The sequence below is a fragment of the Notolabrus celidotus genome, chromosome 6 (genome assembly GCF_009762535.1).
Source record: "Notolabrus celidotus isolate fNotCel1 chromosome 6, fNotCel1.pri, whole genome shotgun sequence".
NCBI classification, from domain to species: domain Eukaryota; kingdom Metazoa; phylum Chordata; class Actinopteri; order Labriformes; family Labridae; genus Notolabrus; species Notolabrus celidotus.
The window spans coordinates 23,499,489-23,520,366 of record NC_048277.1 but is presented as its reverse complement, the minus strand read 5'-3'; the positions used below and the strand labels follow the sequence as shown (position 1 = coordinate 23,520,366).

At 39.7% G+C, this 20,878-nt stretch overlaps 1 long non-coding RNA gene across 2 annotated transcripts in view; it reads right to left on the bottom strand.

Moving 5' to 3' along the window:
- Positions 1-2,665: 2,665 nt before the first annotated feature.
- LOC117813787 overlaps positions 2,666-20,878 on the bottom strand; it is a 32,168-nt gene continuing 13,955 nt past the window's right edge. For both annotated transcript variants that reach the window (XR_004631451.1, XR_004631450.1), the window contains 2 exons: positions 20,491-20,572; positions 2,666-3,599 (listed from right to left, as the gene is read on the bottom strand). This is a non-coding gene — a long non-coding RNA (uncharacterized LOC117813787). The remainder of the gene's footprint in view (positions 3,600-20,490; positions 20,573-20,878) is intronic.

Below are 20,878 nucleotides of genomic sequence, written 5' to 3'. Positions count from 1 at the left end.
ACCATAATTCACACAGCGCGGCGATGAAATGATATTTCTGATGGCTCCTTGTGCAGATTCAATGCCAATGTTCTGCTGAGCTGCAGAAAGACACTCACACACACTCACACATTCCTCCAGTCCCCGCCAATTGCAAGTGTTGAGGTGTTGAGTGTTGATGTATGCATATCCTCTCACATAAGGCAGTTAAATTAGCAGTGAAGAGGCCTGAAGAGCTCTGCTCTCACGCTCTCACTGCCTCACACAGAATGAATTAACACTCACGCCACCTCCGATTAAATAAAAGTCATTTAAGGAGGTTTACATCACTTCCTACTGATGAATTTGAAAATGGCACTCCTACATATTAACACCTCTGTATTACCAGCAACTACAGTATCATTCTCATCTTACAAGGAAAGAGAGGTAACTTAAGTGGTCTGTGACCTTTATCCATCTTTAAATGGTCAGACAGAACTGACACCGCTCATCATGTCGAAATATCACATGACGACTGCAGAGAATTTGTCTCAGTGATTATGTAAATTCTTTGGTCAGATTGTTGGCTGCAGTGCCAAACTTTCCCCTGAATAAACCCTTTTACTTCCAATCCTCCAAACTTTCCTTTAACCCTAATCTATCATCTCAGTTATCCTGCATGATTAATCTGGGGCCTTAAATAACCTAGGCAGGCTTGATTAATCGAAAGGGGTGAGGTGTTGAGATCTGGCCCTACGGTGAATGTGCAGAGCCAGCACACGCCTTGTTCTTCTGTGGCCACTGCCATCTGTCTCCCAGTGGGAGTTGTTCCTCCACAGCGCCCCTCGCGACTTTGCGGCTACATTACTAACACGTTTCTGACACATACAACACAGATGTCCTTCTTCTGCAGGAAGTCCTGCATCATGGTCATTTAGAATGACTGGAGCAACAGAGTAAGAACAAACCGCCCTCAAGCAGATCATTTTCTTCAGGTCATCAAAATATTTGAGCAGCATTGCAATAACTTTGACATCCTAAACAGAGAAGTGCATGATATGACACATTACCTATGTCAGCACTTGACACCTGTCCTGCCCAGTGAGAGTTCAGGCAGTGGCAGAGGAGTCTGCTAATGGTTCTTCCTGGACAGCAGCACTGGTGGCAGACAGACAGGACAGACAGGTGGTAACATTTGGCCGTACTAAATCTTTCCTCGGCTTCTCTCCAGGCTGAAGTAAATGTGACCAAATACTGTCTGCCTTTCACTCTGGAGGTGAGACAAGAAAGTGGGGTGACTGCGGTGATGTGTGTCTGTGTCACCACACGGGGTTCAATGCAGCCGTGTGGTGATTCAATTCAATGACTCCAATTGCACTGTCATTTTGTTATTGTTTCTATTTTTTCTTACCCCTTGTTAGTTTATATTGTTTTCATTTTTGACTCTGATTTTGTTTCCTTTAATGTAAATTCGTGTATGTATATATTTATATCTGTGCGGTGTCCTTGAGTGCCGAGAAAGGCGCTTTTAAATAAAATGTATTATTATTATTATTATTATTATTATTATTATTATTACAACAACATGTTGAAACAGTCTCTACCTGTCACACTTATTCCATTAAAGTACTTTATATCATTACATAAACAAGAATACAAACATTAATCAAAGACCTTAGGACACAAGGTTTTCTCTGGTCAATGCTCACACCATTCGGCACAGCTGTCTTGGCTCTGAGGTGATCCATGTTTTTTTTTCCTACAGGGTAAACCCATGACTGACAGGGGACTGTAACTGTAGTACTGATGTACTTTCTGCCCTTTATCTTTCAAAGTTCCATGCCTGTCATTTCTGCCATATTTGCTTTTTATGTTAGCTACGTAATCAGAGAAACAGACATCAATTCAGCAAACTCAAGCTGCCATGGTGTGAATACTCTCTGCATATCTTTAAATAGCAAACCGATTAAAGTGGACAGCAAAGCCTGTGGCTGATGAACTTGCTTAAGCCAGGAAACTATGATTTAATTATCATCCCAGACTTTACACCTTTACAAGAATATCTGATCATCTTGATAAATGGGTTTGTAATTTCATTACGAGTTGTTTCACACTGGATTTAGACCCTCTTGTATATCCTGTTGTTCTGCTACATGTTCCACCTATTCGATAATGACACCACATACTGGCCTAATGAGATCATAAACACTGCAGTTTAATGTTGCTATTAATACGAGAAGAGTTTTTTCACACCTGTGTAATTAATGACCCACTGATGAAATCTGACAGAGACGCTCCAGGGCTGGACAGCAGCTCATTATTACCACTGCCTTTCACTTTTCAAGATAGTAAACACTGGATGATGTCATGTGATAAAACAATGCCCTCTCTCACAACAGATGTCATTTAGTCTTTTCTGCATGACTAACCATGTAAGATACGCTGACACAGAGGTGTGTTTTGTCTTTCCCTCAAGCTAAGACAAGGTCACTTTCATTTTCTGTCTCATCATGGGTCTTCCAAACATCGATTAGGCAGGGCCAGATCCAGGGGATGGTCTGGGGTGGCCTGAGCTTCCAGGAAATTTAAATTTGCCACTAGTAATCTGATTAATAGCATGATTAGAATAGAAATGCTTCATAGATAACACCTCAATAGGAAGAGACTGGTCTGATCTGGCCCATTCAGAAATAAATTTCATTCCAAATCAGATTTTTTAAAACTTTATTTGTAACAAACTATGTACAGCAGGGGTTCACAAACTTTTCAGCCCCCGACCTCCAAAATAAGAGTGTCAAAGACGTGCTTATTGTCCCTTGAGGTGGTTAAATTCTGCTTCATATTTCATTTAGCTGGTCTGCAGAAAATTTGCCACCTGCATGCACATATGGCTATGCTATATTTTTTATTTGCTAGGCTGTATTTCAAATTTGTTTCTATTTACAATGATTAGTCAAATATGCTGTTTTAGATTACTTTAAAAAAAACATTCTGGAGGAAGTTTTGCAACCCCCCATTAGTGTCTTATGACCCCCACTTTGAGAACCACTAATGTGCATGACACAGTGACGGCAGCATTTAGGCAGAAGAAACATTTACTTCTGCTATTTCACATAAAGGCACATCAGACTGCTGGAACAACTCTGCACATGTCAAAATGGCTTTCTTTTGATGAAATCCTTGATGCATGCACAAACTCACCTCAATCAGACCATCTTATTTAGCATCCAAGTTAACAGTGAAGTTGGAATTTATAATCAGAATGGTTGTAACTGGACTGAAGAAAATTTGCACGTGTTAATGTGACTTTGAAGTCTATGTCGTCTTTTGAGTCTTTAAAGAATTAAGCTTAGAAGATTTATGAAATAACACTCTGATAAAAAAGTAATACACAGGAATAAAACTTCTACAAGATACTTCATTGTTAGTAGTTGAAGTGGGTTCATTCATGTTCCAAGTTCACACAAACTTCATGCCAACCCAACATTAGTCAGAGCCCCCATTAGAGCCATGCCCTTTGAAAAGGTCTGGATCTGTCCCTGCGATGAGGAGATCCCTGAGGTCCCACTGGTGGTAGAGGACAACGTTGAGGGATACAAGAAGACCAAGGAGGCTGTGCTTCTGCTGAAGAAGCTAAAAGCCTGGAACGACATCAAGAAGGTAACCTACGTTTAAGAAAATGATCAAATAGTTTTTTGACTTGACTTTGCATTTTAATAGAAAACAGTTATATGGACAAGATGTTGTCATCTGATTCATTTGTACTGTGAAGTGTAGCATTAAAATCTTGGATGACATTATTTGCCAAAAGTTTGATTGAGAACATTTCGTCTATCCATGGTAACTGATTAGGTTTACTATACTAGACATGACTGGTGTTATTATTTGTTGACGTCTAGGTGTACATTGATGAGAACAGCTCAATTACAGTCAGAAAAGCAGATCCATATATTTATATATATTTTCATTTACATGCTGCTCCTGTTTAAGCAAGGTGTATGTATATTACACAGTCTGTGATCTTTCATTTTAATTATAGGACAAACAACAAGAATACTTCCCATGTGTATAATTATTCTCTGAAACAGACATTTGGTTGCTGTCACAATTCAAACCACACACTCTTCTTTCCCTGCAAATATAATAACTCATAAATACTCCCACTGCTCTACTCTGATCTTTGCAGTGATACAGAGTGCTGCAGCTTAGCACACTTTACTGGTCAGTGTCTTATTTTCCACTGCAGGAGGGGGGTGGAGAGAGTGAGAGGAACACTCTGTTAATTGGACATCGAGTGAGGCTAACAATAAGCTATGCATGGGGAGATTTGCCTCGGCGAGCCGGGGTAAGGATTTGGAAGAAGAGGAGTTATAATTGGCCGTAAGATGAGGAGCTCAAGCCAGCTGTACGCGCTCAAACTGTGACATTGGACTCTTATTCCCCTCTTCTCCGTGAAAATGAGCTCAAGATTCGGAGCCTCGGGAGACATAATACATGTCACAGCCTACAATAATGGTTAATTTGAAATCATGTAGCACCCCTCTCTCTTGCCGTCTCACTCGTCTACCCTTTTCTATCCCACTTCCTCTCTCTCTCTCCTTCCCTCCATTTCTCACTCTCTCCCTGAAATAACCCATTCATCCTAAAAATGGTTTTCATCGTTTTCTGCCTCCACCCCCAGCCCACCCCCATATGCCATTAGTCCCATCCCTCCATGCTCTAACAACCAAATGCATTTCCTAGATTTTCTCTATAGCAACCCTTATTATCCTGGAGCTAATGTTTTAAATTCAATTGCAACAATCCATATCCAGGCCAATTTACTGTCTCCTTTTTAAAAGCGGCCCTCCCAACACAAGCTTTAGAGAAGCGCGTCTGTGGAGCGGAGATAAAAGCCGGCTGGCTCACCGTATATACAAGCATCCCATCCCAAAACAACACTCCTGTTTGTTGCTAATATATTCATACAGAATGTCTTGACAATGCACAACCACCTCCTCCACATTTATAGAACACGACAGCAAATGGACTCAAAACATGCATGAACATCCTGAAGCGTATATCGTATATATAACCATAAATGTGACCCCCCCCCCCCCCCCCCCCCCCCCCAACCCCCCACATGACCTGCGTTGCTCTCTTTCCAGCTGTAGGCAAACTGCAGCAGTGGCTATTAATGTTTCACAACATAGTGTATCTGTGTCTCTGTCTCTCTTTTTTCAAGGGCACACAGCCAGAGGGAAGGCAAGGGAGGGGTTTGGTGGAGGGTTGGGTGTTCAGACACAGACAATATTTCCCCCATCTCTTGTGCCTCAATGCTTCACTGCTCGCCAGACTCAATCACATGTGCGGTGTGCTTTCATGAATTAATAACGGGCACTTTGGAGGCCTGGCAGGAACACGGTGACCACACGCTGATGGAAGTTTAATGAGCAGCACGGGGACTGCGTCGTCATGGCAGTGGCGGGTCTCTCGGCGCACTAGGCCATGTCCCCGGCCCCTCCCCGCAGAGCCACAGTGTTTGGGCTCTCATTACCTAGATAAATATATCTGCCCTCTGGATCAGCCCACAGGCCCAGCTTCCTCCTCCCTCCCCTCCAGAGATGCTATCACAGCCCTGATTACACTGCTGTGCCCTTGGGACAATGGCTGGGCCGGAATCATGAACACGCAAACATCAGTCTCAATCCACTCCTCTGCTAAATATCAGGCCTTATAGAAAGAGCAGCAGCAGCTCTGCCACAGTCTGACACAGGTTCAGGGTTGTCCAAGCAGAGATCACTGTGACTAGAGTAAGGTTCAATGGTGTTTCCAATAGGCAATTATCTCAATCGGATCACATTTGGATTCAGGCAGCAGTGCAGGGTAATTACCGAGGTCAGTGGCTAAGAGTGTACCCCTCCCTCCCTCCCTCCCACCCTCCTCCTCCTCCTCCTCCTCCTCTTTCACAGTGTCTATCTCCCTCTCCTTGCTATCCAGGCTCTCTGGGGACTGCCCCACTGATGAGTCTCTGAGATGCAACACGCTCATTGATTTAAGACCCGCCACAGGCATTGATTTGAAATGGCTGAGGTACCAGGGCGCAGAGCACCCTGCCTGTCTTAATGACTAGATCAAATGCATCACACCTCCTCGACTGGCTGCTCCAATACTGACTACATTCAGACCAGCTGCAATCACACAACTAATTCCCTCTCAGACTCAGGAATTTATTCTCTGCTCCTTCTTTACTTTCATCAATAGAAGGGATTTGAACATTGATGTAAACAAAGGATGACGTCAGTTAGACTACAACAAGGAAACAGTGAAAAACATATTATCTTACCAATAAAGCATGAGATGTTATTTAATATAGCAAATATGTCTTACATGCAGAGGAAAACAGCAAATGCTCACATTTCAAGAACTAAAACCACAGAGTGGTTAAAAAGAGATACAATTCATCTATTATTTAGGAAGTGCAGTTGTTGCTGGGATGATTTATATTTCAGTTAATTTATTTGAGAGCTATATGTACTTCCAACATGCAAGACATGCGGTCCTGCAGTGCAGGTTTATGTATTAACAAAAGGCCCCATTTCAACCAGCCAAACATTGAAAAACACTCCATTGATTCAACATTCTAGTATATGGTAAATGGTAAATGGACTAATATAGCGCTTTCTAGTCTTTCTGACCACTCAAAGCGCTTTTACACTACTCGACACGTTCACCCATTCATACCCATTCACTCATTGATGGTAGATGCTATTTAGTGAGGGAGCTAATCTCATTCATTCACATTCACACACCTCTGAACAACAGAGGGAGCAATTCGGGGTTCAGTGTCTTGCTCAAGGACACTTCGGCATGTGACTGCTGGAGCTTGGATCGAACTGCCAACCTTACGGTTGATAGATGACCGACTCTACCCACTGAGCCACAGCCGCCCAATGTTAATACAACATTAATAGAATAAAAGCATCAAATTAAAAAGAGTTATAGTATTTCTATCCATGCATTATTCTACCTATACACCAAAACCTAATCAACAATAGTTTCTGGTGTGTTACACAAGTAGCTCCTTGTCTTTAGCTTTAGAACCACCTCAAGTGACACCACCTGATGCTATTTTTGAGCTAATTTTGTGCAGCTCCCTTTGTAGCCTAAAAAACTTTATACACTGTATAAACCAACTTTTATTTTGACATGTTAAGTGCATTTTGGTGAGAGTACTTGCTTAACTTGAATGTTTTTCCTTTATTTCATACTTTTAACACAGTGCTACTATGACTTCCAGAAAACCATTTGAATATATCTGTCCCCGGTGTCCGAAACAGGCCATGCACAATGCACATTAATATAACATAGTGGTGTGTTGTTGCAATTTGTATTCAAAGAGAAACTGATGGCTTTGCAGGCAGATGTAATATGCACTTGTAATGAAATGGAAGGGCCTCCTTGAATTCCCCGGTGTGGAGGGGTCTCTTCGTTTTCTTGCCTCTTGCACCTCTTGCTCTCATGTTTATATAACAGTATAGTCTCAATCATTCTCTCCAGCTGGTTGAAGGTTACCAGGGGCAAGAGGGGTAACAAATGGGCTCTGCGCACCATCTGAGAGCTAGCAGGCTGAAGGCTGGATAATGGCCTGTCATAATGGACAATATAGGCAGAACCCTCCTGAGACCAGGAAACCAAAGAACAAGTAGGCTGAATTATTCATGGTTACCATGGCGGCCCGCACAGCTGCATTACATTAGTCTCTTCATTAGCTGTGCCGTATTCTACAAAAAGCTTGAAACTAAAATATGACCAATATTTCCCATTGAGGGAAGACATTATCATAAGCTCTCAAGGGGGTTTATTCGTGCTTAAATGTGCCTGAGTGCTGACCTTCCTCACCACAGTAATAATGTGGTGGGGATTAAAATGTGATTCCATCCACGACAAGAGCTTCTCATGCTTATTCTAATGATGGGTGCACTGTGACAGCTCAGCTCGCCTGACACTGCAGTCATTTCCCGCTAATAAGACACTTAACACAGGGCCTCTCGCTCCTCTCCTCTCTCTGAATACTGCAATGAGGCAGACACAAGTAGGAAGAAATCTGTACTCTGGGTTATATTTGCTTTTTCGCCTACATGTACAAATCCATCTGTCACTCAGATTACATTCAGGAGATAATGTGGAGAGAGGTGTAACACTTTCTATATTACGAATGCTGGTACTGTCTGTATGCAAAGACAGAAGGAGTTAGTTTTGTCATCATCTCCAGAAGAAACCAGCACAGAAATAAACTCTAAATTTGCTTATGTATTTCAATCCTATGCAGGTATTTATCCCCATTTAGCTTCTTAGTCTAATGTCTAAACATAATGCTCTCTTAACCTGCGATATATTACTTGCTTGCAACACTGCCAATGAACCCAGTTCAAAAATTGTATGTTTGAATTTCCATGCAAATACATTATCGTCGCCTCCGGACTCACTCTTTTCTCAAATTGATAAAGATAACAGTGTGAAGAATTATGTAATTTGGGGATTCCTCCGTGAAAAGGCACAGTACTAACTTCTCTCTCTGTAGATTCACTAGGCTTGAGATTTATCCATGATCAGATAATAAGTCTCAGCTTTCAATAAAAGCTAATTTGTTCCAGCAATTGTAGATTTAAAACTCACATATTCATACAATTGTGACAAATTACAAATTCGATACTCAACCTTTTGACTAATAAGATATCAAAAGGGACTATCTGTGGCCCTTTAATCGTTACTGCATTTTTAAAAGGAATGTGTTTTCCACATGATGACTGGTGCAGCTTCTGTGATGTTCCACCTGTTGAAGAAAAGACTTGCTGTCTAAAAGGAAGACATTAATCAAGTATGTGTGCAAAAAAAATATTTTCTTGTTAAGAAGTTTAGGGTCAGGGAAAACCCTTGGTTCACAGAAAATCTAATTTGTGCAAGAAATAAATCTTAAACCAAGAACACGTTATCTAATTCTCCTGCTGATTGGACAGCAGCTGGAGCACTAAGAAACAAGAGCCAAAAGCCTTGCTAGCAGTTGCATAAACAATTCTGAGGCCAAGCTGTGCTGTGAGCAAAATGCTAATCTCAGAATGCTAACATGCTAATTACGTCAGTGTTAACACTATACTGTTAACAATGAGGTTATCTAATTCTCCAGCAGATGGTACTACGGTTAGAGAACAAAGAAGCAAAGGCACCTTTATGATTAGAAAGTCAAAATCAGAGTTTTACCTCAACTAGGGATGACTTACGTCTTTCTACCCATCTTCCCAGTTCCGTTCTGTACATTGTTTATACCTAGGATACAAGCCTGTGCACATTTTTCACTGCGTCATTGGTTGTGGAAATATTTGTTAATTCACTTATTTAGTTGTGTTTATACGTTGTGTATATATGTTGTAAGATATGCTTATTTTTACTTCTTTAATTTTAATTGCTAATAACTTTTTAATAATTGCTATTTTATATGCTCTTGTTTGCTTTATACTGTTTTGAACTGTCTACTTTGCTGCTGTAACACTTACATTTCGACGTTGTGGGACGAATAAAGGATATCTTATCTTATCATATTTCCAAGTTGTTTAAACAAAATAAATTCAGACTAACTGACTAATTACGTACAATTCATCTATCACAGCTAAACATGAAGTCTCAGAGCCTACTAATCAATACTGTCAAATTGGTTTGCTGAGTTTGTCTAACACTTGCAGAGCTAGCACCTCAGCCTTCAGTCCTTACAGGATAACATTTATATGCCTGTGCTGGTTATGCACTGTTCCAGCTGGTTATATGGCCGTTTAACCAGACGTCCTGCTTCCAACTTTATCTCCATTTTAGAGATCAAAATAATACAAAACCACACCGGGCTATGAGATGCTATCCGTCATGTGTACTTGTTAACATCTGAGTAGTAGAGCATTATGGTAGAAGACATTAACCGAAGTGACAGCCCCTGACTAGTGGTGGATTACTGCTACCAATTGGACACAACATATGCATGACATTTTGAGGTTAGAGTAATACAAATATTATTTTATTTTTCAAAATTTGCTAAGTAGTGAGGGTGACAAGGTTTAATCTTTTACTCAACTAAACACGCACATCCCTGATCTCAAGTCGGATCTCAAAATAACCATGCACACTGAACTAGAAGGCTGACTGAAATTTTTATACAAGTATCAAAGTCGAATTTACAGCTATTCACTTAAAAGCATGATCAGAACTTTGGTAGCAGTTACATAGACAATTCTTTGACCGTGCTGTGTGGTGAGCTAAATACTAAATTTAGAATACTTACATGCATGTTTTTTGTTTTTTTCTTTTGCAGCTGTTTTTTTAAAATTTATTTCTAACTGTGGGTTTTTTTAATATATCTGTTCATTTATATTATAATAATTTTATTTATATATTGTTTCATGTAAACAAATTAGATATTTGTTTTTCACCCAAATGTGATAAGTCTTATGTCTTATGCAGCTACTGTGTGGAGTCCCTGCTAATGTATAAACCAGGCTGAAGAGCACTGCTGCTCTAATCTACTTCCTATTCATAAAACTATGCTATTGTTTGAGTGGAATAATGTGATTGACCTGCATTCACAGCTGCTGAACTAAGGTAAAGATGACGGCAGCAGCACGTCAAAGGTGCTGCTATTTTAGCCATCGGCTGTTGCACTCACAGTGCATCATTTATTCATAAGGGGCAGTCCGTCAGAACAGGATGGCTCATGTTGGCCAATATACCTCAAAACCGACAGCTCAGGACCAGCTAGCAGTCAGGCAGATGGTTTAAGGGTCATAATACCTGGACAGTCAAAGTGACCCATCAGGGGGCCCTATAAATTATACGTATATTATTTTACAGCGATAAGAACCTGTTCTTGTTGAAGCATCTGGCGAGTAATTTGACAGCTAAACTAGGGCAATTAGTAGTCTCATGTTTGACTTAATTCCTTAAATGGGACCCAGACACACGTTGACACACATGCACACACACATACTTATTCATTCAGCCTCACACAGATGCCACAGACTGCACACATGTTTGAGGCAGCCTTTTATGCATGCATGACCTTTCATACATAAACAAATGCAAACAGAAAACCATCCAACCACTCAAAAAGACACACACACACACACACACACACACACACACACACACACACACACACACACACACTCACAATCACACTCACACTCACACTCACACTCACACTCACACACACACACACACACACACACACAAACACACACACACACAAACACACACACACACAAACTAACACACACAGACACACAGAGTTAATGATCCATTTTCAGGGGAAGCAAAATGATTAGCACTGCTGAAACATGAGCAGTTATTAAATAGTCAATACTTTGTCATTATAAGTGAAGTCTGTTCCCTCAGAGTGACGGTATTGATCTATACATGTGCTTACTGGTCATCGACCTGGCCAGTAATTTGCTCCCAAACAGATTTGAGATATGAGGTTTCTATTCTGCAGCGGCCTGTATCTCGGTTACCTAAAGCTGAGACATACCCACTGAAAGAGTTCAGTGATTTAAGAAGATTTAAACATGTCAACAAGGAAGTGAAGCTAATTCTAATTAAGCATGCATCATGGGAGGACACATTTCCATTTAATGTACAGTGTTTATTCACTCAATCATCACGATGTCCAATTATAAGCTAGAGGCATCCAGGAGCTTTCCATCAAATCACTCCTTGATTTTTATCAGCAGATGGAGCTGGCATGTTGTCATAGCAGACATTAAGATACCAATCAACAGGAGAACTAGGTAGCTTAGTCTTAGCTAAACAATGTAGTGTTAACAGTGATATAATTAGCATGTTATCATTCTGACATTAGCATTTAGCACAGCTGGGCCACATAATTGTTTACATAACTACTAGCAAGGCTTTGGGCTCTTGTTTCTTAATGATCTAAACTTAGTGTAATTAGCTTTAGCCTAAGATTCATTCCTTTCACAAAGTAGAGCCAAAGGATTTCTGAAAACACAGGGTTTTCCCTGGCAGTGGGTCATGGTGCTCATGGGAAATGTAGTCTTCATCCTGGAATAACACCACCGGCTTCATCCAAATCGGACACCAGAATCAACACAACATGAAAACTCCTCACAGAAATTTTAAGCCTCAAATAGTAAAATTTGATAGTGAATAATGAACATCCTTACAGCCAATGTTAGGATGCAAAAAAACAACTTACAATATTCTACTACCGGGGCGCTGGTGGCCTAGAGGTCTAAGGACCCCACATACAGAGGCTTCAGTCCTCGTCGCAGGGGTCGCAGGTTCGCTTCCCAGCCGCGACCATTTCCTGCATGTCTTCCCCCGCTCTCTACTCCCCACATTTCCTGTCTCTCTTCAGCTGTCCTATCAAATAAAAGGCAAGATGGCCAAAAATATAACTTAAAAAAAACACAAATAAAACAATGTTCTATTATCCTCATGCAAAGAATACTGTATAGGCGCTCAAACAGCAGCAATGGAAAAGCTTAATCATTATGGAAATTGCAGCATCATACTTCAGCTTAGCTTAGATTAGCCTGGCTTGGCTTAATTTAGCTTAATTTACCTCACTACAAAGATGGAAACAGGGGGGAAACAGCTAGCCTGGCTCAGCCTAAAGCTGTGCATTAAAATGTTACATCCAGTCTGATAAGTTGGTTAAAAACAGTTGCAAATGTATGCATCATCAATATATAGTTGTGGTAAGTGTTGTATGTAAGAGATTAATGTTACCACTTGCACTTGTGTGTATCAAGCAACAACATGTAGAATGTCTTCGTAGAATGCATATTTAACTTAAGAGAAAAATATCACATAGGATATGCTTTTGTAAACTTTATCATGCCAGACAACCAAACCACACCACTACCTGTTTTATATGATGATAGTCATTTGGCTGCAGCTGTATAATGAACTTGTTACTACCTTAATCAATCAAAGAAATTAGATTTGAATCATCCACGCTGAGAGGTAATCAGAGAAGAAATGTGTACAGTTTGATGAAACAACAGTTGTGCTGTCTCTCCAAACTTGAAGTACAGAAAGCTCCTGAGCTGTTTGATCAAATCTCTGTGGCACCCTCTGCGAATCAAAGCAAAGCGATTATCTGTGGACTTCCACCTAAGGTGTGCCTTCACTCAGCCTCTGTGACAGGCCTGTTGTCTCGGAAACAATGCATTATTTAATTGGATATTATTCAGAGGTAATTTAAATGCAGACCTAGACATGAGAGAGACCTTGAAGATTTATGTTTGCTTAATCCTTTGAATTTGTGTATGCTGTGTGATTCAGCAATGCACTGGAGCAAAACCCAATCATTTGAAAGAAAAAAAAATGCTCTTTAATATTCATAATCCCTTTTGAACTGTAAACTCCATCTGTAGTTAAAAGTGATGACTCGTTCAAAGCATAATCTTAATCCTTTTTTACGCAGCTTAGTTCTGAAACCAAAGGGAACTGTGGGGAAATTGAAAGCTGCCATCAATGCAATAAAGCAGAATCAAATACAAGCAGCAGGGCAAAATCTAATTCTCATACAAGGGCTTCAATGCTGTTCATCTGTGAACCTTACTGAGAAGAAGTGTATTTAAACATGCTGAAGGTCTCGACATCAAAAAACAGACACTAAAGAATTCTGAATAATGTTAGAATCTGACAAGCACTAACCATATAATGTTTCCGGCAGCAGCAGCAGGTCATTATGCTTTTACTTCAGCCTTTGTTGTAGCTCTCCTCAGTTTGAGTTTACTGTTCTACGAGACATCTCTGTGTATTTTATCTAAACAACTGGGCTGCTTAGTTTGTCCCAAATGAAACACTGAGACACAGTTATAACAACACAACACATTAACCAGTTTACCATACCCTCATTAAAATGAGAGTACAAGACCTTGGTTTGTGGAAGAAGCTGCAGCAAAGAAACTCTCTAAAAGAGTAACTTCTACAAAGTCTCTTCAACACTCAAGTAGTTGCTCCTTTAAGCAGCAAGGTGGAGGGTGAAAGGACTTCAACCAGGAGGTTGGTGTGATCTTTGTCTCAACTTACGTTAGCCACAAGTTTTCTATAAAGTTTTAGCTAAATTTCTTTTGCAGCTTAATTTTAATACTATCTTTACCATAGCCAAGAGCCTCATGTGACCACATTGCAGATAACGTGCTGATCTAGCAGGACGTCAGTTTTTAGCAATGCTAATGCTAATCAACAATATTCACAAGGAAACCAATCTTATCTGACAATTAGCCCAGGGTGGAGAGCTCAAATTTATGACAGTCAAACTATTAAATTAAATAAATGCAATGAAATGCACTTTATAGGCTCAACTGCTTGATTTATTATTCATATAAATGTTTCACTGCTACACCAGTGTGGTCTGAAACCACTGGTGTTGTTTCAGACCACCAGTCTGGTTTCAGACTGGTGGTCTCTTTGATGTAGCCTTCTCCAGAAAGGAGAAAGCTTTAGTACTTATTCTGTGAAGATCAGTGTTTATTCTTTATTTTTTAAAGATAGCACTGTTCTATATTAAGAATTACTCAGGAGTAGTTTTTCAAATTGTCCAACCAGTACCAATATGAAGTGCAGTTATTCCAAGATCATTTCTATTACTCACTGACGTCCAGTGATCCCCGCTTAATGTGACTGTAAGGCATATGACTTGCCTCAACATACTAAAATGGGAAGGTTGTTTTCTGTTATCATCATAGAAGCAATAGCAGGGAAACACAGCTGTGGCTGTACTGTAATCTAGAGAATGTTGATAGAAAACAGCCAGTGAGGCCTCTGGCCTATTAGCTACAGTCAGAGCTACTATCAAACAGCTAATACTAGCATACTGCCTATTACCTAACATTTCAGTCAGCTAGGAGTGGCTGAAAGCTAATACTACTTTTGAAATGTGTTGTTTAACAAGAAAAGAAAGGATGTAAACTCGAAGGTAACGGCACCGTTAGGAAGGAAGAGGTTAAATGCTAACATTGTCTTGTAGCTGATGTTAGCTGCGGAGCTAACTTAAAGCTGGGGTTGGTATCCAGATTTAGATACACTTTTTGTTATACTGGTTAAAATGAACTTTATGTCTTGATGGCAATCAATACATAATGTGTTCCCTAAAAAGAGCGGAAAAAAGCTGCTATCTACAGCTGGAGTAAATCTGGGAAAACACCAACCAATCCCTGCCTTTAGGGTCCAATTTTATGAAACCAATCAAATCACGTTCTGCCGTTCTGCCCGCCTCAGGCGCGTACATTTCCCTGGCATGTACTCCCCGTCCCCTGCCTCGGGCCTGTCCCCTCTGACCCGATGAGGTGAGACGGAGTCCTGAGGAAATGCTACATTCAAATTCATGCTAGTTTTCCATGACTACTAACCCTAGCTTTAAGCTATAGTCTAACATTAGCTGCCCCTGAAGAATTGTATCATCAAGTATATTTTCAGTGCTCATGAATAGATGTGAAATGATAAGGATTTTCATATATCCTTTATTCTAATCTATAGCCTTGAAAAATGTGGCATAAGATGAAACCAACGCCTGAATTTGAAGATGACTTTCAAAAATTGTGCATTGATGTTTTGCTCCATTGTGCTACTACACTGTAAATCCTACTCCTACAAATCATTCATGGCATCAACTCAAGTACCAAACAATTCCAAACAAGCACTTCTGATGATCTTGTGATCAGAACACTCTAAACTAATGTCTGACATTACAAAAGCAATGGCTCATCCATTAAAGAACAGTGTTGTTGTCAATAACCTCATCTCAAAGTGACTAATTTGAAAAATGTTCAGCATCTCTGCAAAGACATTAAGTAGGTCTGAAACATTTTGTTGTTCTTATCTGTGTCTGTTTTCACTTAGCTCCAGTGATGATGAATGGAGCGCTGGGAGCTACGGATGGGTTAATTAGCAGTGAGAGCTCATCTCATTAGACAGTGAATGGCATCAGTGTTGAGTCTAACGTGCTGTCAGAGCTCTGATGACACATTCCTCCACAGACCTGCTTCAGCAGAGCTCCATGTTTATGGCTCTCTTTATAGACAGTGACATACTCATGGCTGACACACATCATTATACCCTTGTCTTTAAATCACACAATCATTTTCTACAAATACACGTGGGAGAGGGCATTATGCTACCTAATATTTCTCCCCTTTTATTCTGCAAACCAAGAATTCCAGAAAATACTCCACAGGAATTAAAGCAGACATTGCAATGCAGGAACATTGAGTATCCAAAAGGTACAGAAAAGGAGAAGTACACTGATGTACACAGAAAATGCTAGTTAACATTTAGTTGAACTATTTGAAAAAAAGCTGTACAGCCATAACTAAAAAATGAACACTTAACAGATTTTCAACCGGATCTGTCTGAAAGTGCCCCTGAATAAGAAGGTAAAACTGGCAGACAACTAGTAAGGATGCAAGCAGCCCTTTCAATAGGAAGTCAGTATGGGCTTTTGAGGTAGAATGAACCCTGGACCATGCTATTGTAGGTTTTGTTTTTCAGTCATCATGACTGGGGTGGAGTCACTACTTGACTATTCTCTTGTCTAAAAAACATTTCAAAACATACAACTCGCTCTGAAAACAGTGTAACTTCAAAGAAACCAAGATTAAGAGCCGAATGGGGAGAGACTGCTTTCAGTACTGCTGCTCTTATTACGTATAATCATTTTCAAATGACAGCTTAGCTACCCTCTCTGGTCCCATATGGCATTTCTAAAGAGCTAGAGTTTGAAGTACTGAGGGAAAGTAACTGCAATTGTTATGAAACTTGAAAAAAGCATGTATGAATGTGTGTATGAATGGATCTGTTTTTAACTATGATTATATGTCTATATTACTGCAGAGCACCCCTGGAAAACAGACCTTGACATAAGATAAGATAAGATAATCCTTTATTTGTCCCACAACGGGGAAACTTACAGTATAACAGTAGCAAAGTGGATAGTGCAAACATTACAATAGTGGCACAGAAAAATATTAAATATTAAATTATGAGTAATTAAAAGTAAACTAATGTATCCTAAGAATGATATATATACAGAACAAGTGTAAAATTGTGTAAAGTACATTTACAGCTTATTTACAGAACCAATAAGACAAGTAAGAAATATGCACAGACTAGTAATATTAGGGGTGAGTATTGGCAAGAACCTCACGATACGATACACATTGCGATACTTGGGTCACGATACGATAGTATCACAATATCACAATATTGTGATAAATAGCGATATTCTACACAGTAAACTAAGAAAAAATAGAGATGGTGTAAATGTAAATCACACAATATTACTCAAAATTGAAAGGACAAATTAAGTCAAAAGTATTTGATTGAAAACAACTTTTCCACTTTACTGTTTTTGAAATACTGAAGTTGCATTTTAGTTTTCCAACTCGGCTGAAATGTGAATTTCTTATTATTACAAAAATATCAATATTAAGAGTTGAAATAATAATACATTTTAGTTATAATGCACTTTTCATTTACAGAAATCTCAAAGTGCTACAGGCACACAGTAAAAACAAACTTGAACATTTCTTAAATATCGATATCATATTGGAGGTCAAAGTATCACGATATATTGCTGTTTCGATATTTTTTCATACCTCTAAGTGATTTAGGTAAAAACATACGTACAGAAGTACAGCCTCAGTTGGTCTTTGGAATAAAGGATAAACAAAAATGAAAAACAAATTGTGCCACAACAGATCAATGGTCTGCTGTGATTTGACTCCACATTTTAGACTGGGCTAAGCTATGCGAGAAAACAAAACTATTCACAACTTCTGCCAAAAACTCTATTTCTGAAAACAATTTTAAAAACTGGAAAAAACTATTTGTTGTTGTTTTGAGTCATTCTGTAGATAGAATGACAAAAATAATGTCTGAGTCAAAAAGTGGGGGTTTGTTGAGTGGCATTTTATGGTCAAAATAAAGTAGTTTAAGTCATATTTCATGGTATCTATATCATACACACCCCATGAATTTGTGAACATGCCTGATATATTTTTACACTCAGTGAAATATCAAATCAGTCTGATCCACTGTGTATTTTAAACTCATACTGTTTTTTTTTTATAATATCACAACTTGGACATATTTTATACAATATAAAAGAAGGAAATTCTTAAGTTTCATTTTCCTTCAGTTGGTAATTCACTTGCTATGTATGCAGTATTACAGCTGTATGTATCGTCACCATAATTGTGCACTCATTTTGACTAATTTTGTCTAATATTATATGATTCCTTCCATGAAGATGCAAAGTGTCTCCATTTAGAATCTAATTAAGTTTGATCTCATTCTGTCATGGAGCAGGTGTGAATCCCTCTTCTTTCACACTCTGTGAAAGAAGAGGTCCATCTCTGACACAGGAAGCAATCCCGCCAAAATCAAAGTCATTTTTCCACAGCACCTTTCAAACTGTAAACATGACTTCAAAAAAACAAGATTCTATAAATTAGAAATTAAATTCCTTATTTTCTAATTAGTATATCCACAGGAGCTGTCTACATGTTCGTCAAATACGGACCATTTGACAAATCATCGCCCCTAGCAGGCCTAATGTCTCGTGCATATTCATGGCTTTTTCACATTTCCAATCAAAGTGGCTGGCAGGTCTCTGGTGTGAGCTACGCCTCTCACTTCTCTATGAATCATTCATGCTGTTTAGCTCACAGTTGTTTGGGTGCATCTGGCTCGGGGAGGTATGGGGTTGGCCAAATGGAGAGGCCACATGGCGGCTCCAGATGTTTTGCTTTTGTATATGCACAGCTCATCAAAAACAACAAGCAGTGCCACCCTGGAGTCTGTGCCATCTGGGAGAGACCAGACAACAGCTTCTCGTGCTCCCTGGTGAATTATCGGGGGACTCTTTTGAAAAGATACGAGTTACATTAGCTTCATTGAGCAGATATGAGGACAGGAGAATCTTGTCTAGTGTGTTTAAAATTTGGTAAGAAGGCTGTGAATTTGAAGACATTTCTTCAGTCCTCAAATGTCCTTAATCAAAACTCCAAATCCCTGACAGATAGAAGCAGTGTTTTCTAACTCCTCTGGGTGTAACCTGCTCACGTTAAATAGGGTAAAGCTAATTTACTTGGCTCTTAAAGCACCATTGTGAACAAATGATTAACAATGCTGCTGGAGCACTTACTTGTCTTTATGGTTTTTGTTGAAATACATCACAGCATCAATCAAAGTGATGATAGGAACATTTGAGAGCTCAAGTTCACTTTTCACACAAAGTTTCTGAATGTCTGTCAGGTCACATTACTCTGAGAGCTGTGTGCTGTGTTCTCTGCAGGCTCTTTGTGTCCAGCCCCCTGTGCACATCACACCCATCCCCAGATCCCTGCCACTCTCAGTAAAATCATTATTTAGTCCTTTTGTAAGCAAGCAGTGTCCCAGATCACAAATTAATCTTTCATATGTTTCCAAGATCTAGCCTTCTGTAATCCCATCTGTATGAGACACAACAAAGCGCAGCCAGAGAGCGCCCATGAATTATTCATTCATTTCTCATGAAAGCCTTTCGTTATGTCTGTCATGTTTCACTCTTGCAAGGAAAAATCCATTGATCCTTGCCTTTTTCACTGACAACAAGAACAAACAAGCGACATCACATGGCCGTGCATTTTCTCACACTCCAACAAACAGATCAGACAAAAACGCACCAGCAATAAAGCGATGTATAATATGCATATGTGCATAATGTGTACGCACGTCACAAACGCTCGCTCGCTCGCACACACTGTAGGCACATCACGTTAAACACATCTCCACGCTCTTAACTAATAGCTGCAAGTGCGACCGCAGGGAGAATGTTTGAACTACAACACGGCGAGGCGCAGTGGATTAAGTCACACGTGCCTTGCCAGAAATCATTTATCTCCAGTGGTATTATAATATAATGGGCATGTCTTCTTTTTGACAAGTTGCCTTCATAATTCAGAGCAACAGAATAGAGAAAACAGCATTGTTAACAAGAAAAGGCTTTAAATCACAAGCACGGAGTACATTTCCTGTGAAATATTAATGTGGAAAGTGTGTTTGTGTACGAGGAACAAAGGGCAGAGTGTTGTACATCAATGGGCTGACAGTGCTGCGGGCTCTGCTTACTCCAGCTATGGCACGCTGTGTATGTATAGGGGTTTGGTGTGTGCGTGTGTGTGCATGGGGGGGATAGAGGGGGTCATTTATAATATATAGGCCTGCTGGGGTGTGAGGTGTTGGGTCTGCTCAGGTTAGTGTGCACAGCTCTGTGTGGCTGCTCCTTACCTAGCTCGGAGCACTTATTTACTTTAAAAGCTTTCCTGCTGGACTCTTGTTTGGAAACTTGGGTGGCTGGATGGATAAGACAGATCCAATTCACTAATACCTTCTCTTTTTTTTTTCACCATGATGAACCTATCGCCTTAAGGCTTGCAGCAAACAACTCTCCCTCTGAAAGTCACAAAGCCTTGTAAGTCCACATTAGTGTCTTGTTACCTGTGATGTAATGAGGTTAGTCGGTAAGTAGTCTGCAGGATGCTTCTGTAATGCTCTCAGGTCGGGGGAATCTGCCTGGATCCTGTTAAAAAAACAACACAGTGATTTTATGTCTATTTATAGCGAAACTACACCTCAGATAGGTATAAATAATTGTACATTAAACACATGATCACAATTAGTTAATTAGTCAGTGTTTTGTTTCACACAAGAATACAAAAATACAAGCACATAAAGTATATAATAGCAAAAGACGCAAAAAAGAATAATAGAAAACGATCTAAATATATACTTTTTAATACAACAGACAGTTTCTATTTTTGTAAAAAGACAATAAAAAAGGGGGCCTGATTAAATGTGCATTTAAATTCAGCAACTGACTCCAAGT